The sequence below is a fragment of the Rhododendron vialii genome, chromosome 4a (genome assembly GCF_030253575.1).
Source record: "Rhododendron vialii isolate Sample 1 chromosome 4a, ASM3025357v1".
NCBI classification, from domain to species: Eukaryota; Viridiplantae; Streptophyta; class Magnoliopsida; order Ericales; family Ericaceae; genus Rhododendron; species Rhododendron vialii.
Genome location: NC_080560.1, coordinates 30,824,352 through 30,841,056, shown reverse-complemented (window position 1 = coordinate 30,841,056; position 16,705 = coordinate 30,824,352). Strand labels below are relative to the sequence as shown.

General features: G+C 37.1%; 1 long non-coding RNA gene across 1 annotated transcript; it reads right to left on the bottom strand.

The window, feature by feature from the left end:
• Positions 1 to 15,529: 15,529 nt before the first annotated feature.
• On the bottom strand, positions 15,530 to 16,705 carry LOC131324764 (uncharacterized). Its single transcript, XR_009199429.1, has 2 exons — positions 16,409 to 16,705; positions 15,530 to 15,726 (listed from the first exon to the last, which is right to left on the bottom strand). It is a non-coding gene; the product is annotated as an uncharacterized LOC131324764 (long non-coding RNA).

Here is a 16,705-nt window from a genome sequence, read left to right as displayed (position 1 = left end):
CTGGGTATAGCCTTTGGCTACAAATCGGGCCTTGTACCGTTCTACTGTGCCATCCGGATTATACTTGACTGCAAATACACACCGACATCCAACGGTAGACTTTATTGGTGGAAGAGAAACCAACTCCCAAGTGCCATTGTCATGAAGAGCAGACATCTCAGACTCCATAGCTGTCCGCCACTCAGAAACAGATAAGGCCTCCTTAGCAGTGTTAGGAACAAAAATGGACGAAACAAAAGTAGTAAAAGCACGAAGGGATGAAGACAGGTGATCATAGGAAACAAACCGAGCAATAGGATGAGATGTGCAAGACCGAATATCTTTTCAAAGAGCTATAGGAAGACCAGGTGATGGCGGAGATGGAGGTGGAGGTGGAGGTGGAGGTGGAGGTGGAAGTGAAGGTGCAACCGGATCTTAGGACGGAGGAGGCGTGGTGGCTGGTACTTGTGGGGCTGTTAATACTTGTTGCCGATGAACATACACCTGCAAAGGAGGACCAGATGGTGCACAAATAGGAAATACAAACTCAGACTCAGGAAGGGCAACGACTCATTAAATGTGACATCAGCACAAACAAAATGACAACGAAGAGATGGTGAGTAACACTTATAAAACTGTATGAGGGCGACTAGGAAATAAAACTGTATGAGGTATTTGACCACCTAGAACGCTAGATGGCACACGATTGATCAAGTAACATGCTGTAAAAACAGCATAACTCCAGTAAGACTTAGGAACTTGCATTTGAAATAATAAAGCATGCATAACCTCTGATAAATGCCTAATCTTGCGTTCGGCAACTTCATTTTGTTGTGGAGTTCGAGCGCAAGAAGATTGGTGAATTATACCATGGTCATCAAAAAACTTAGAAAGTGAATTATGAAAATATTCACCTGCATTGTCAGAATGAAATGTACGAATGCAAGTATCAAACTGGATTTTGATTTCCATATAAAATGACTTAAAGATAGAAGACAACTCTGACCGCTCTTTCATGAGATAAAGATACATAACACGAGAATAATCATTGACAAAAATAACATAATAAAAGCCAAAAATATTAAGAACACGCATTGGACCCCAAATATCAAAATGAACTAAGTGAAAAGGACGGAATACGCGACTCTCAACCCTCGGATAAAAAGACACTCTATGATGTTTACTAAACTCACAAACTTCACAGGGTAAAGCATCAACACGGCTACATGAAGGTACCAGTTGTTTAAGATTCTGAAGGGATGGATGACCAAGTCGACAATGATATTGATAGGGTGACACAGAAGACTGAAGGGCAATAGAGCTAGGGTGAACATTGTCGGTAAAGTAATACAAACCACCATGCTCAGTACCGCCACCAATTTTTCGCCCCATTTTGAGATCCTGAAACACACAACCATCAGGAAGAAATGTGACAGAGCAATTTAAAGATTTAGTAAGTTTACTAACAAACATAAGATTTAATGGAAAACGAGGAACGTGCAATACTGAATCCAAAGTCAAAGAAGAAGTAACAGAAACCGAACCCAAACCAGTCATATGATCAGATGCACCAGAATCAATAACCCAAGGAACAGAAAAATGAGAAGTTGCAATACAAGCACTAGAAGAACCTGTCTGAGATAGCGTAGCAATGGAGGAACTTGTCTGAAGTGACACAAGGCGTTGGTACTCCTTCATAGAAATAGTCACCATAGTAGTGGAGCGTGCAGCCTGCCTAATATTCTTGGAAGAAGTAACCTGATGAGCCTGAGGAAAATCATGTAGGTCATAGCAATGCTCCACCGTATGATTAGTTCCTCCACAATAAAGTACAAAATCTAGAACCATGGCTTCGACTATGGCCACATCCCCTTGACATGTGACCTGTACGACTAAATCCCCAACGACCAGAATTGTGACTACCAAAAATGCGGTCAAAACGACCACTGTACCCAGTATCACGGTTGTGACCAAGGTCACGGCTAAATGAAGAACCAAAATCACTAGAATTAGTGGAAGTAAAATCAGAACCAGATTTCATTGCAAACATATCATCGTACAATGAGAGGCAACTAGTCAACTACCGATAGATCAATCAACCAAATACTCCACCAACAAACGGCCAATAAACAAGAAATAAGGAACTGATTGACCGGCTAACGACCAAGAGCACGACAACGCATGCATTCAACAAAACTAAAGCAGCCACCGAACAACATAATCCCAATATCGAGCAACAACCAAGAGCTCATATGCCAATATAGATCAAATAACTCAACACAATCCAACAATCGAAATCAGACTTCAACATACCTAAACTACCATCTATTGGAAAGGATAAACTGTAAATTGACCACAACTCCAAAATTACCAGAACAATCAGTGCATAAGAGTAACAGAACACTACCCAATAGTGATGAACAATGCGCGATGAACAGTAACGATGATGAATAGTAATGGTGATGAACAGTACGACGATGAACAGTAATCGGTGAACAGTGCCGATGATGAACAATAATCTGTGAACTAGGATTAGGGTTAAGGTTAAGGCATAGGCTAGGATTAGGATTGTGATTTTAGGGACTATGTACAGAGGCTAGGGTTTAGGCTAGGATTGGAGGGATTATGTACAAAGACTAGGGTTTAGGCTAGAATTGTGGTGGTTTAGGATTAAGGTTAAGATCTCGCTCTGATATCATGTTGTGAGAGAAATAAGGAAAAGTGTATAGGATGTTAACTAACCCCAACACAGGTGAGTTTTATTTATAATATGTGGCAACTAGTTACATAACATAAGCAACCAATGTGGGACTAAGTCCAACTCTATTCTAACAGGTACAACCAAAATTGATTAACCAAAACTTGCCCATTACCTTTTCAACTTATAAAAATCTAAAAATTGTGACATAAAAAATAATTTTTTTAAATAATCTTCAAACTAATAAAAACAGGCCATTATAGAAAAAGAGAAAATAGTTTTTTGAAAACTTTGATTTAAAAATATATATTTTCGGGAAAAAGTAAAAAAAAATAGTTTTTGAATTAAAAGAAAAGTTTTTGAAAAAAAAAGTTTATTTTCTTCAAAAGAACAGTTTTTGAAAAAAACAAGTTCTAATAAAAAAAACTATTTTGAAATAAACTTTTTTTTTGCAAAAGAAATAGTTTTGGGAAAAACAATTTTAATAAAAAAACTATTTTGAAAATGGAAGAAATGGAAGATTTTTGTGTAATGATGGTGTACTTGATTGAGAAAATATGAAGACAACTAAATTTGATTATTAGCAAAAGGTTGCTAGTTTTGATTATCTAAGGGCGAAAATTTAATGACTTGCTAAGAAGTTGCTAAGTTTAGTTATTCCAATGTGAGTTCTTTTTTGAATAAATGTTGCTAACTTTAAGAACCTTTTGATTTTGATTATACCACTGTGGATGCTCTAAGTACTATAAATTATTCCCTTTGAATGCCCAATTTTGTAATACCCTTGGCCTTTAATGGTATTTTAAGTTAATTAGGTATTGTGTTTTGAACCTATTATAAGAATTATTGGACTTGTTTTACTTGAAAATTGGAATATGAGTACAAGATGGCATACAAAATACATACACACATGATAATCTTCCCTAGTGGTGTGATAAAATAGGAGAGTGCAATACGTGTTTTCTTCTCCTTGTATCTATCTTTTATGTAGAGAGAGAGAACCGAACAGGTAGAAATGGCAACGGGGCGGGGCGGGCAGATTTTGCCACACCTCAACCCTACCCCAAAAATTTAGTCCCTCCCCAAACTCGGACCGGATAATTTATGTGTATCGCCGTCCCGCCCTTATTGGGTATCGGGTTTACCCGTCCCGGCTCATTTTTTGCAATTAAGAAAAGGGGAATTTGCACTTGTCCCCTTTGTACTATCACCAATTTGCACATACACCCCTTATACTCCAAATTTAGGCACTTACACCCTCTGTACTTTGGACTGAAGTGCAACTGTTAAAAAATCTGTTAAAATGGATGAAAAAGCTACTGGTGGGAAATTTTCCTCCAAAATGAGGGGGGGAAATGCTTGAACTAACCCCCGATAGCCATTTATAAGCCATGTCAAACTCCCCTTCCCAAAAACAGAGCATCCAAACCCCTCCCTTCCCCTAATCCACTCTTTAACCCTGTTCTACTAACAACATCTACCATTTTTTGTTCTTGATTTTGTCCTTATTTGAATTTGTTTTGCGTTTGTTAATTTTCTGTCTTACTTTTTTAGTTTTTTGATCCGTCTCGTCAAGACGAATTAGAAAAGTAAATTTTTTTACTTTTACCCAAAAAAAGTGGTTAGTTTTGTGCCTCACTTTTTTGACTTTTTTTTTAAACACTTAAAAGTGGTTATTTTTTCAAAATATTTGGGTAAAAGTAAAAAAAAAAATTACTTTTACGAGTTGTCTCCTCGAGATGAATCAATAAATTACAAAAATTTGGCGCAAAATTAACAAACGCGAAAAAATTCAAATAAAGACAAAATCATAACTTTAAGAAAAAGTTAAGTGGAACAATACTTCTCTCTTCTCTCACAAGATGTCTTCTCAAATATTAAGAAGCCCATCAATTTCAAACAAATCGCAACGGCAAATTGGATGCATCATTTGGCTTGAAATTGATGGGCTTCTTGATATTTGAGAAAACATCTTGTGAGAGAAGAGAGAGAGTGGGTTAGGAGAAGGAAGGGGTTTGAATGCTCTATTTTTTGGAAGGGGAGTTTGACATAGCTTATAAATGGCTATCAGGGTTATTTTAGGCATTTTCTTCCTCATTTTGGAGGAAAATCTCCCGCCAGTAGCTTTTCCATCCATTTTAATGAATTTTCTAACAATTGCATTTCAGTCCAAACTCCGAAGTACATGGGGTGTAAGTGCCCAAATTTGGAGTATAAAGAGTGTATGTGCAAATCAGTAATAGTACAGAGGGTGTAAGTGCAAATTCCCCTTAAGAAAATATGTTCTAGATTCTAAAATAAGTGAGCACAAATAATAAAAGTTTATGAAATAACTATTATAATTAACCAAAATCTATTATCTAAAAGTAAAATGGAAGAAATAGTTAATATTTTATGTTGTATTTTAGTTGTAAGGGTAAAAATACAAGAATAAAAATAATTTCGGGGCAGGGCGGGGCGGGTACCTGAATGGGGCAACGGGAACCTGACCCTAACTAAGTTACATCAATTCTCCCCCAACCCAACCCCCGAAAAATACAACAAAAATCCACCCCAATCGAAGGCGGGGTAGGTTGAATTGTCATCTCTACGAACAGGAGGAAGAAGGAAAGAAGAAGAGGAAAAGGGGGAAAACCTAAGGGTTTGATCTTGATAGCTTGGAATTGAAGTCTTAATTTGGTAATTCTTCCATCTCTTACTTGAATCCATGTTTTAGTAGGTGAATTTCATGTGTTTTAGCTCAATTATAGGTCTAATTAGTTTTGGGAAAGAGCACCACTTGAATCTCTTGAATTAATGAGTTTAAAGCTTTTTTGATACTTTGATCCATGCAATTGATATATCTTGGGTAGCTCTTTAGTATCTATAAGTTTAAGCATGATTTTTCAAGGTTTTGACGTGTATTGAATTGCGGAGAAGGCTAGAAACGAGCTGAACTTTTTCTAAAAAATCTAGTTGGTACAGGTACCAAGGTTTTGGGGTACCGGTACAAGCATATCAGAATGTGAAACTTTGTGCTGGTACAAGTACCACGATTTCGATGTACAGGTACCACCTTCGTTTTTTTTTTGTGAAACTTTTGCTATGTTCACGTTTGATCTCATACGTTTCTAAGACTTCATTCCAAGCATGAATAGACACATTTGACTTTGTGTAATCACAATTCACTGCTTAATTGTTATAGAAAGTTTGGGTAATACGTGAATCAAGGTGAGTGATTAATACCCAAGACGCATGGCTTATTATAAGTTTTCCACTTCAATGATATTTTGTGCTACGATATGAACTCCATGGAATGCCAATGGAAGGTGGACATACTTTTTATCTATTAATGACATCCTCCCACATCCCAGCTTGCTAGGGGACGGTCTAAAAGGCTAGCAAGGCATAGCTATTATATTGGATAACGAAAGACGTTTGAACTTATCCACTACAGAGAATGCCTGGTAGACATGAAATGAATAGAGGATGTGCATTATTATGCTATGTTGCTCTAAAATAAGATTCTTTTTTAAATGGTTTTATCATTATCCATGGAAAGCATGTGAATTGCGTATTAATCATTCATGAGCTTTGGCTTATGTAATTTTCCACCTTTCAAGCAACAATGTGTAAAGTGGCGACGTGGTACCTTTTGGGATATGTTTTGTACATGTGGACAGGTAGATAGGGCTTTTGTACTATGTAGATGTTTCTGACTTGTAATAGCTAAAGATGGCCTGTTAAACTCTTGTACTTTGCACAGCTTAGGTTGGTTTGTCATGTAGCGATCCTTATGTAAAAACATCTAACTTTTGCTGTTATATAATAAAAATGGAGTTTTGCTTTCGCTATTTGTACTTGTGTCCCTTTTAGTCATTTGCTAATAAGATGTTTAACTTTCATATGGCCTTAGTGATTGGATCACTGGCGCTTTGTTATGACTAGAGCCTTTAGAGACGGTCTAGGGTCATGACAAATTTGCCCTTATCCTTCTCCATGACTCTTTTTCTCTCCCCAAAAAACAACGCAACACTGCATGCCACCACCAATTGCACCACCCGAGATCCTCCGTGCCAAAAAAACAGTGTGCCTCTGTGCCAAGTGTATTTGGGTCGTTAGATTTTGTAAAAAAAGTTATGTTATAAAATTTGTGTGCAATCCAATAGCCCAAATACACTCGGCACAGAGAATCTCGCTCTAATTGGCCAGCGAATTCTACCAAGTCCATTATGTGGTTACGACCAAAATAATAATCTCGGGTGCAATTGCACCTCCCTGTCGCTCGCTTCGTCACAAACTACTCTCCTTCACAATTAGGCTTGTCAATGGGCCGGATCCGAATTCGAATCCGAAAAATTTTTTACTTCAAAAATTTTAGTTTTCAAAAAAAAATAAAAATAAAAATAAAAATAAAACTTCTTCATTTTTTTTTCAAAATAAAAAATTTACTGTTTTTTAAAAAAATTTAAAAAAATTTAAAAAAATAAAGTTCGGATTCGGATTGATAACAGATTTAATCCGATCCGAATTTGGATTATCGGATCGACGTTATCAGATTCGGATCGAATTTTTCGGATCGGATCCGAATCGAATCTGGTCCATTGATAGGCTTATTCACAATAGATTGTTGCATGAACCTTCCCAATTAAAACATAGGACCACTTTTGACTTATGCCTTCATTGTAAATCAACCTCGAATGTTAATAAAAATTTGTCCACTAAGTTCTCAAACCAAGAACAACTTGGTATCTACTGAAAGCCAAAACAAAAATTCAATCTCTAGCGAAATAAAACAATAATTTTAACAAGGAAATTGATTTTCACATTTCCTTTTTTTAATACCCACGCTCCTTTTTTTGTGTAAAAAAATAAATACATTTTCAACACTGAAAAACAAAAAAAAAAAAGAGTGTGAAAATCAAAAAAGGAGTGTGAATATTAATACCCTTTAACAATGTAACAGAAAAGGACAATCACAAAAAGGCCCTTCCAAACTAAGAAGGAAGCACATATGCTGATTTTTTATGTGAACGAAAAATGTGAAGAATCATCATACGAGAGATTCTTGATTCAGTTGTTCTCTGTAATTTTGTCTGTACAAGTCTGTGATCCGTAATATTGCCCCACTCTCATAAACAAGAAACGAAGAATGAAGCCTCAAGCATACAATTTTACATATTCCCTAATTATATCTCTTTCCTCCATTTGAGGAATTCCAATAGACATTTTTACAAAAACGAAACTAAACAAACTATATATAGGCAAACTGAATAAGTCATTTCTATTTCAAGTGATCAACCATGGCAGTAGCTTGGTAGATTGGGCACAAATTTTTCATCGACAACCATTTCCTGATACAACCCACATGAAAATCATGGCGGCAAGTTCTCAACATCCCAACATCATCCATGCTCTTGTACTCTTCCTCTCAAAAACCACAATTACGGGGTAAGATTCGCTTGTTGGAGATCAAATTTATTCACTTTCAAAATCAAGACACTAAAACTTAGCCCTCAACTGGGACTCAAACACTCAACAAATGCCTAAAAGTTACCGTCAGAATTGGCTCATCATGTAGGGGAGCTAAGCTTGAACGCATTATGAAGCCTCTTGATTTTCTGATCTAACTCAAACATGGTCCAATAAGCGTTCATGCACGTTAGGACACCAATATATTACGAGGATATATTTTGAGGCTTGGTTCGGGATTGGATCAATTGAAGCTTGGTTCGGGATTGGATCAATTGAAGCTTGTTTGAGAAGATAAACTAGTCAAACTTTAACACACTAAGTCTATACCGTTCAAAAAGACAAGTTACTAGAGTTCCATCGTAATCGAGTCATAAAATTTGTTTGAGATAGGATCAAATTAAAGAAACCAAACTTTAGCACATTTTCAGAACTTGTTAATTTTTCAAATCAAACTTGAACGACACACTACTCGACTCGATTAAATATTGCTAACCCCACCCCCCCCCCCCCCCAAGCTCTAATGGAGATACCATTGTTAGTGAATAAAATGATTATGTCCGCACCCCCATGGATATCCCCTCTCATTCCATAATAGCATTAGAGATCCCAACTCGAAATAATATGTAGTTCAAACAGGGTTTAGCTCTCACCAAGCAGATGACACACTTCGCTCGCTTCATCTTGGAGTTCATCTGATTAACAATACAACCACACACTTCGAGATCAGATAATCAGAAAAGCCTGGCCTATGCTGACATTTCCAATCCTTTCCTCTACTGCAAGTAGTTCCAACTCAAGCCAATAATTTGATTAGTTAGGAGCAATAAATAACATTATTAAAGTAAGTAAAGGAAAACTAAAAGAAACCTCATAGCTCATGTTGTCAACATCTAGTCTCATAATCAACTGAGACTAGCTCAGTTGGTCAGGTCTCTTGCATCTTACTAGGAGGTCAGAAGTTCGAGTCTTCCCACCTGCGTGTGGGTGTTCTTTCCTTAGAGGCTTTTCCTTTCTTTCTTTGTTTCTACCCTATAATGGGTTTATTTCTTGTATTGGTTGAGTTGTTGGGCTTGGTTGCCTCGTGAACTCTCACAATTGATGTAGTGTTCCGGATTTGTACTATGTACTTTATATCTGATTTAAAATGATCTCTTTTATCGATTGAAAAAAAAAAAAACACACATCTAGCCTCATCTCCCTATGCTGATCCAACAGATTTCTGGACCCATACAAGGCTGAGCGGACCACAATCTCGAGGCCCTACAAAGTTGTGAAATAAAGAATATCAGTGAAAACAAACAAGTCAATCGATACTTCTAAAAGTTGTAAGTCCATATTAAAGAACTCACACATTGGACTTTTTAGTTTTTTCTATATTAATTCAATTGGAAAAATAACACCATGACATGACTAAGCGGGGCAACAGTTGCATATCCAATTTTGTTTAAACAAGTGTCAATTTTTTATATTAATAAGGGGTCAATTCCCTCAATTAGCATCATCTTACTTTTCATATTCTATTTTACTCATAAATCTAACATATGTTCTAGGTGCACCATGACCGCGGTATACTTATAATAACCAAAAAAGAAAGAAAGAAGACTTTCTCATATTCATTCATTGAGCATTATCAAGTTCAAATTAAAAGATTACAACAATGGCACTTTGGCCTCAAAGTTCTAAAGTTTAGACAAAAGATAAGTTAAGTGATTACAATACTTCTAAACCAAGGATTAGAATGAAAATTACAATTTATGTCTTCCCAAAAGAGTTCAAAAGATATTTGAGTTGTTTCCTCGGTGTTTACTTTCAAAGGGATGGAATGATATGCACGTTAAATACTCCATGCTAATGCTCTTGAGTTGTACCTGAAAGAATGATAGGGTTGAGCAAAACACGTGCCCAGTAGGAGAATCTCTACAAACGTTGTATGCAAATATGAAGATTTGAACATGAAAGAATGAAGTCGGAGACCATGAAAGAGAATGCAACTAACACAAGTTCATGAAGGGAATTCAAGACTCAAGGGGCACTTCACTTGTCATTAATCATTCTGTTAACCATCTTTTATGTGTCCTTATTGATCAAACTTCATCTTGCACACTTTTACAGTTACTGACTTACATTCCGGGTCTTAAGGACCCCGTACATCTCCTGTTGATCTCCAATATGAGCTCAAGTAACTCTTCCTCCATTAACATACCGAACAGTAAGTTAAATCTTCCGGGTCTTAGGGCCCCATATACCCACAATACATTTTCGGGTGCTCGTGACCCTGTACATCCATTTTACTTTTTGGGTACTCATGACCCTGTACATCGGATTCAAGTTCCGGGTATCAAGACCCCGTATGTCGATTACAACTCATTTGCATTGCTTTACGTCATATGTATTTCTAATGCTCTAATTGCACGATTGTAGATAAAGAGAGATTGGCATTAAGTAAACGGTCCACATACCAATTCATATTTCCATTTTGTTTCCAAACTCGTTATCTCAACTCACTCCTTGTGCTAAATTGCATCAAGTGTCAAGTTCTCACGTTCGTTTATGATTTATCCATCCTCATATCTAACAATCAACCTTATCAACATACACATTTAGTTTTAGCGAGTTCACTCCGCCTATCCTAACATCTCACAATGTCATTAATAATTAAATGAACACACCAATAAAACATTAGAACGACAACTCATTCCATATGATGCTCGAATTCGACGCAAAGAGAGCCAATGAATGAGGATGTCCAAGAAATCATTGGAGTTTAAACAACTATGTTTGGAAATGGTTTAGAGTAGCTAAAAGTGTGTTAGAAATGAGTTGGAAGGGCTCGGAAACCAAGGCATTGAAATTGGAGCATAATACAACAAAATTGTTTTTAAGCCAAAGGTATTGATAGGTATCGATACCTTTGGGTTCCAGATTATTCCAGACGGAAGGGTATCAATACCTTGAAGAACGGTATTGATACCTGAGTGCTACCTGGGGTTTTCAACACAATAGTATCGATACTAGCTCGTTATGAGCAGATTTTCTGCAGATTTCTTCTCGAATCAAACCCAACTCAAGACAACGATCCAAGGCATGAATCATGTACAAAATCAACTCAAGAACATATAACGAGAGAGAGAAATCCCTACCTCAAGTGCTAAAGCCAAAACCAAAGATCACCCAATCCCTAGAACTTCAAACTCTGAACCAAGCCGAATACGAATCGCCGAACTCCTACCCACGCGATTCAAGCTCCAATACGCAAAGAGGTGAAGGTTAGGAGGTTGATTGATGAAGAGATAAAGTTGTATTGGTGGATTTTTAAGTGAGAGAGAGAGAGATATAGACAGAGAGCCGAGAGAGGGGTGAGTGGTCGGGAGAGATGAGAGAGAGTGAGATTTGGGATTTTTAATCCCATACACTCACACACACCTATATATACTAGCACACACATAAATTTACACTTACACCCCTCTACTAACAATCTTTTCACATTAAACCCAAACCATATAAACCCAAAAAGATTCCACATTTATTCAATATTCTAATATTAATAAAACTTTTAAATAGTTTTCGAAAATACGGGTCTCTACAAATTTTCTCCATTATTAATGTCAGGTCACCTCCAAATCTTTTTGTAAGGGCGCCCTTACCGTATTACAGTAAGGACGCCTTTTTCCCGACCAATTTGCGATGATCTGAGCTGCTCAATATGTTTAGAACGTGATTTTAAGAGTACCCGCGAGAAATCAGCAAAAAAAAAAAGATCGGAAAGGGCTTGATCCGAGCAATTTTTGTTTGTATTTTATCGAACAGTTCAGATAAAAACTGCTCAAATCAAGCCCTTCCCGGTCTTTTTTTTGCTAATTTCTCGCGGGTACCTTTAAAATCACGTTCTGAAGATATTGAGCGGCTCGAATTATTGAAATTTGGTCGGAAAATGGGAGAAAAGGGGATGCCCTTACCGTAATACGGTAAGGACGCCTTTATAAGAAGTGTGTGTGTGTGTATGTGCGTGCGTGTGTGTATATATATAAACACACACGGGGCGGTTCCGCGGACAACCAATTAAACACCTAAAAAAACACCCAAAATCTCAATCTCATAGTTCTTGATCAAATTTTGATGATCCGAACTATTCAATGTATGCATAATGTGATTTTAAGGGTGCCCGTGAGAAATTAACAAAAAATATGACCAAAAAGTGCTTGTTTTGAGTAGTTTTTAATTGAACTGTTTATCAAATCTAAGCTAAAAACTTCTCAGATCAAGCCCTTCCCGGTCTTTTTTTTTTGCTGATTTCTTGGGAGTACTCTTAAAATCACGTTCTGATCACATTGAGCGGCTCGAATCATCAAAATTTGATCGGAAACTATGAGGTATTTTTTTAGGTGTCTAATTAGTTGTCCCCAAAACCGTCCTGATATATATTTATAATAGAGAGAGAGAGAGAGAGAGAGAGAGAGAGAGAGAGAGAGAGAGAGAGAGAGAGAGAGAGATTCGTGTTACTTAATCATATGGGTTGCTTCCCCATCATCGATTTTTTTTTATGGAGAACATCAAATTCAAATTTGTGAGTGCAATATCTTTATCAAAAGAAGGTAATACTATCCTCTTAATTTCAATGTTGCATATCCCATAAAGCATAGACTAGTAATTGTACACAAACTAAATATGATGGGTCCACTATCTTTATACTATTTTAACATATAATTATAATTTTGCCAATGTGGAACCCACATGGCCCACCTTATGTAGTGAAAAAGGTTATAAAGGTCTTTTCACGTCCGCACAAGGTAACCATCAACCCCTCTTATATTTAGTTTATTGGATATAGATACACTCTCTACACATTATTCCCCGCTTAATGAGCGGAGGTTAGCATTTCCCTTAGTTTACATATATATAGGATGCATATACACAGACCAAAATCCCAAAACCTAAACATTGTGATAGTCCTCGCTTGTTAGCCATATTACATACACTGAAGATTGCTGAACAAAATAAAAAACGTATAATGACCAATTGGAGAATCAATGAAGTAATTTACCCAGATAACTATGCAACGAAAAGTCACCGGAGAAGTTAGTTTGAAAACAATAAACTTGACAAGTCAAACGAAACGATCATTGATGTGGATGGTGAAGTTTTTTGACTGAAAATCATACCTTGGAAGGTCAATTAGAGGCCAATTATCCGTGAACGATCAATCCGATATAATACATATCGACAAAGGTATATTATTATATATATACAATTGGGATCTGGTCAGGACTCCCTGATGGGAGCTTATGTCCGCACCACGTTTCTAGATCCAACGGCTGGGAAATTAAAACCAATCTCGCGGATAAAATAGGGGTTGGGTCGGGTAAAAATTGTCCCACGGGTCATCCGGCTCCCACACGTGGGTCAAAACCCCTTCTGTCCTCAACACAACACAGACGGATAGAGAAGAGGAGAAATTGAGAGCGACGGAAAGGGCGACCACTGGAGGCGACGACAAACGAAGACACGACATCTCACGAACAAGGTATATCTCTTTCTCTCCTTCTCCCTCTCGAAATCCAAATCGCAAAAAACCCTAATCCTCAATATCTGTGGTGCATTCCAGGTCTCATTTGTTCCAGAACTCGTTTGTTCCAAAACGAAGAAGACGAATCGAGACAACCATGACTGGAGATCGAAACCCTAACCCATAAGGTATCTCTCTCTCCCTCTCTCCCTCTCGTTCGAGTTAGGTTTTCGATTTTACTGGAATTGACTGGGTTTTGATTTGACTCTTGTTCGAGTTAGGGTTTCTTAAATCAACCAAAAAGAATACGAATCCCATTCTATATGACTAGGTTTTAGAGGAATCCCTTTGCTAGAGTTTCCGGATGAATTTGTGGAAATTATTTTTTGTAGTTAGGGTTTTTCAAGAATATGAAACTGGTACCTGTTATAAAACTTCAAGAATAATTGCACATAATAAAATACAAGACCCAATTTCGAGAACTCACTGAATGGTATATAAAACTTCAAGAATAATTGCACATAATAAAATACAAGACCCAATTTCAAGAACCCACTGAATGGTAGAATAGCGTTGAATTTGGAATAGAAGAGCATCCATTAGTTCATAATTTTTTTTTTGGTTTCAATGAGTGAAAACATCACAACATTTCTGCACGTTTTTTAGTATTCTTTGTTTGGTCTGCTCCATTTTGGACACATGCATGAATGAATGTTGTTAAGGCAAAATTGAAGAGTGTAGGATTGGACGTCTTACTTTAATTGTCAACTTTTTGCATTATTGATTTTTTGCAAAATTTCATACCTAAAGATGGGTTCATAAATTTTTGCTATTATGTGTTTTGTGTTTTTCCAAAGTGCAATGCATACTCTTGAGGTTGAGCAATGTGGCTGTCATGCTTGGGTCTGGTGCAACCCCATCAATATGCATAACCAGTTGTCAGTTCCAACATTTACATATGCACCTAATGACAATTTGGATGCATTGGCCGGAAGAGTTGGTACACGGGTGCAAGAATTGGAAAGGAAGGCAACAAACATGAACTTCCTAACTATTGTAAGCTTGATATTTTTTGGAATAGCTCTTCTAATGGCCATGACAGCTATAATGAAGCCTTAAGATGTTGGAAATGGTTGTGTTGGCATTTGTAAGAGCACCGATGGGATCTTTGTTGTATTTGATGTAGATTATGTTTAGAAATGAAATTTGTTTCTGAATTTGATTTCTTTTGCTAAGTGAATGAGATTATATTGACTACATGGATGATTGATGGTGCTTTTACCATGCCACTCTCTTTTCTTTTGGATCAAAGAAGGTGAATCTGGAACAACAAGGTCACGGTTTCTATTAAGTCAAACGTTAGAACCTATTATCAGCAATTTGAGGCACAACAGTTTTTATTGGGCATGCTCGGATATATTTTTTGGTAGTTGCTCCTAGTGAAAGTGCAATGGGTTGTAATAGGAAAGAGACTCATCCCTCTCTCCTCCAGTATTTTCATGGCTTGCAAATTACTAAAAACCAGCCTCAATTCTAGAATGAATCAAACGGGAACTGAAACCAAACAAGAACCATATATACAAGAACAACATCTAACCAAATGTACAATTCAAGTCTCCAAAAAAAACACAGCAGTTCCAAACAGATTTGGTGAGTTCCTTGGTTGATACATTTCCAAACAGCAGTTCCAAAAAAAATGTAGCAAACAGATTCATTGCATCCATAGTCGATACAGCTCGTTCAAAAAAGCAGCAAGCAGTTTCAAAATGCAGCAAGCAACATGCAACTGAATTATAGAAGAGTTCCAATAAACTTCCAATGATGAATGCAAAACTTCCAGTGCTGAAATCCAGTGGTTATGGTTACTTGGCCAAACATTCGTTGAAGCAGTTAAATTACAAATCAATCTACCAAAAAATATTAAGCAAATTTAAAGGAGTTGATCCACACCTAATACATTCATACAAATCACATCAAATCTATATAAATTATAGTTTGCCGATCTTCCAAATGTTCAAATTCAACCCCTATTGCCTTTCTATTTTCTCCATCTCCGCACGTCGCCATCTTCTCAACCTCATGTTTTCCCTTTCTGAAGAAAGCTACAAAAACAAAAAATTCAACCCCCCCCCCCCCCGGCCTTTTTTTTTATTTATAAATACTTACATTCAAGAAATCAACAATGAACAAATACTACTGTGAAACAAGAATAAGTCATAATATGAGCAAACGTTTTCTGTCATATGACAGAGTAAACTTATAAACAGAGAGCAGGCAGTGATGAACTTCCTGCTGCTAACACAACCAAGAACTTAGAACACAAAAAAAAAAAAAAAAAGAATAATCAATTAACAGAAAATCTGAGTTTGTTTTCGATAAAGAAAATTTGACTTTCAAGTGGGGCCTTTTCCGTTTGAAATCTGATAGAGAATAAAATCCAAGAAATCAACAATGAACAAATACTACTGTGAGCTCATTCCAAGTTCACAATAATGATCGGAATTGACAAAATTAACAATGCTAGGAGACACCAGCAACTTTTGCACACATAACCTAACTTTCCGTTCAAAATTAGGAAAACCCTAATCGGGTCTCGAACCATAGCCAAATTGAGATAAAGAGAGAGAGAGATTCAATCTTGTTCTATATTTGTTCAAAAAAAGCCCCTTATTTTGGTTCGAAAAAATTAATCCAAAAAGCCCTAATCTCTGAAATCGATCGAGAGAGAAGATCTTGAGTTCAATACAGAGAGCGAGAGAGAGAGGGATAGCTACCTTGGTGTTGCTATGCCGTTCGTTGGTCGTCGTGCGTCGGGGAGATCAATTGTTTGTCGTTATCAGTGGTTCTTCTGCAATCGCCTCTTCTCTCTCTCCCTTCTTTGTCCGTCTGTGTTGTGTTGAGGACAGAAGGGGTTTTGACCAGTGTATGGGAGCCGGACGACCCGTGAGACAATTTTTACCCAACCCAATCCCTATTTTACCCGCGAGATTGGTTTTAATTTCCCAACCGTTGGATTAGATCCAACGGCCTAGAAACGTGGTGCGGACATAAGCTCCCATCAGGGAGTCTTG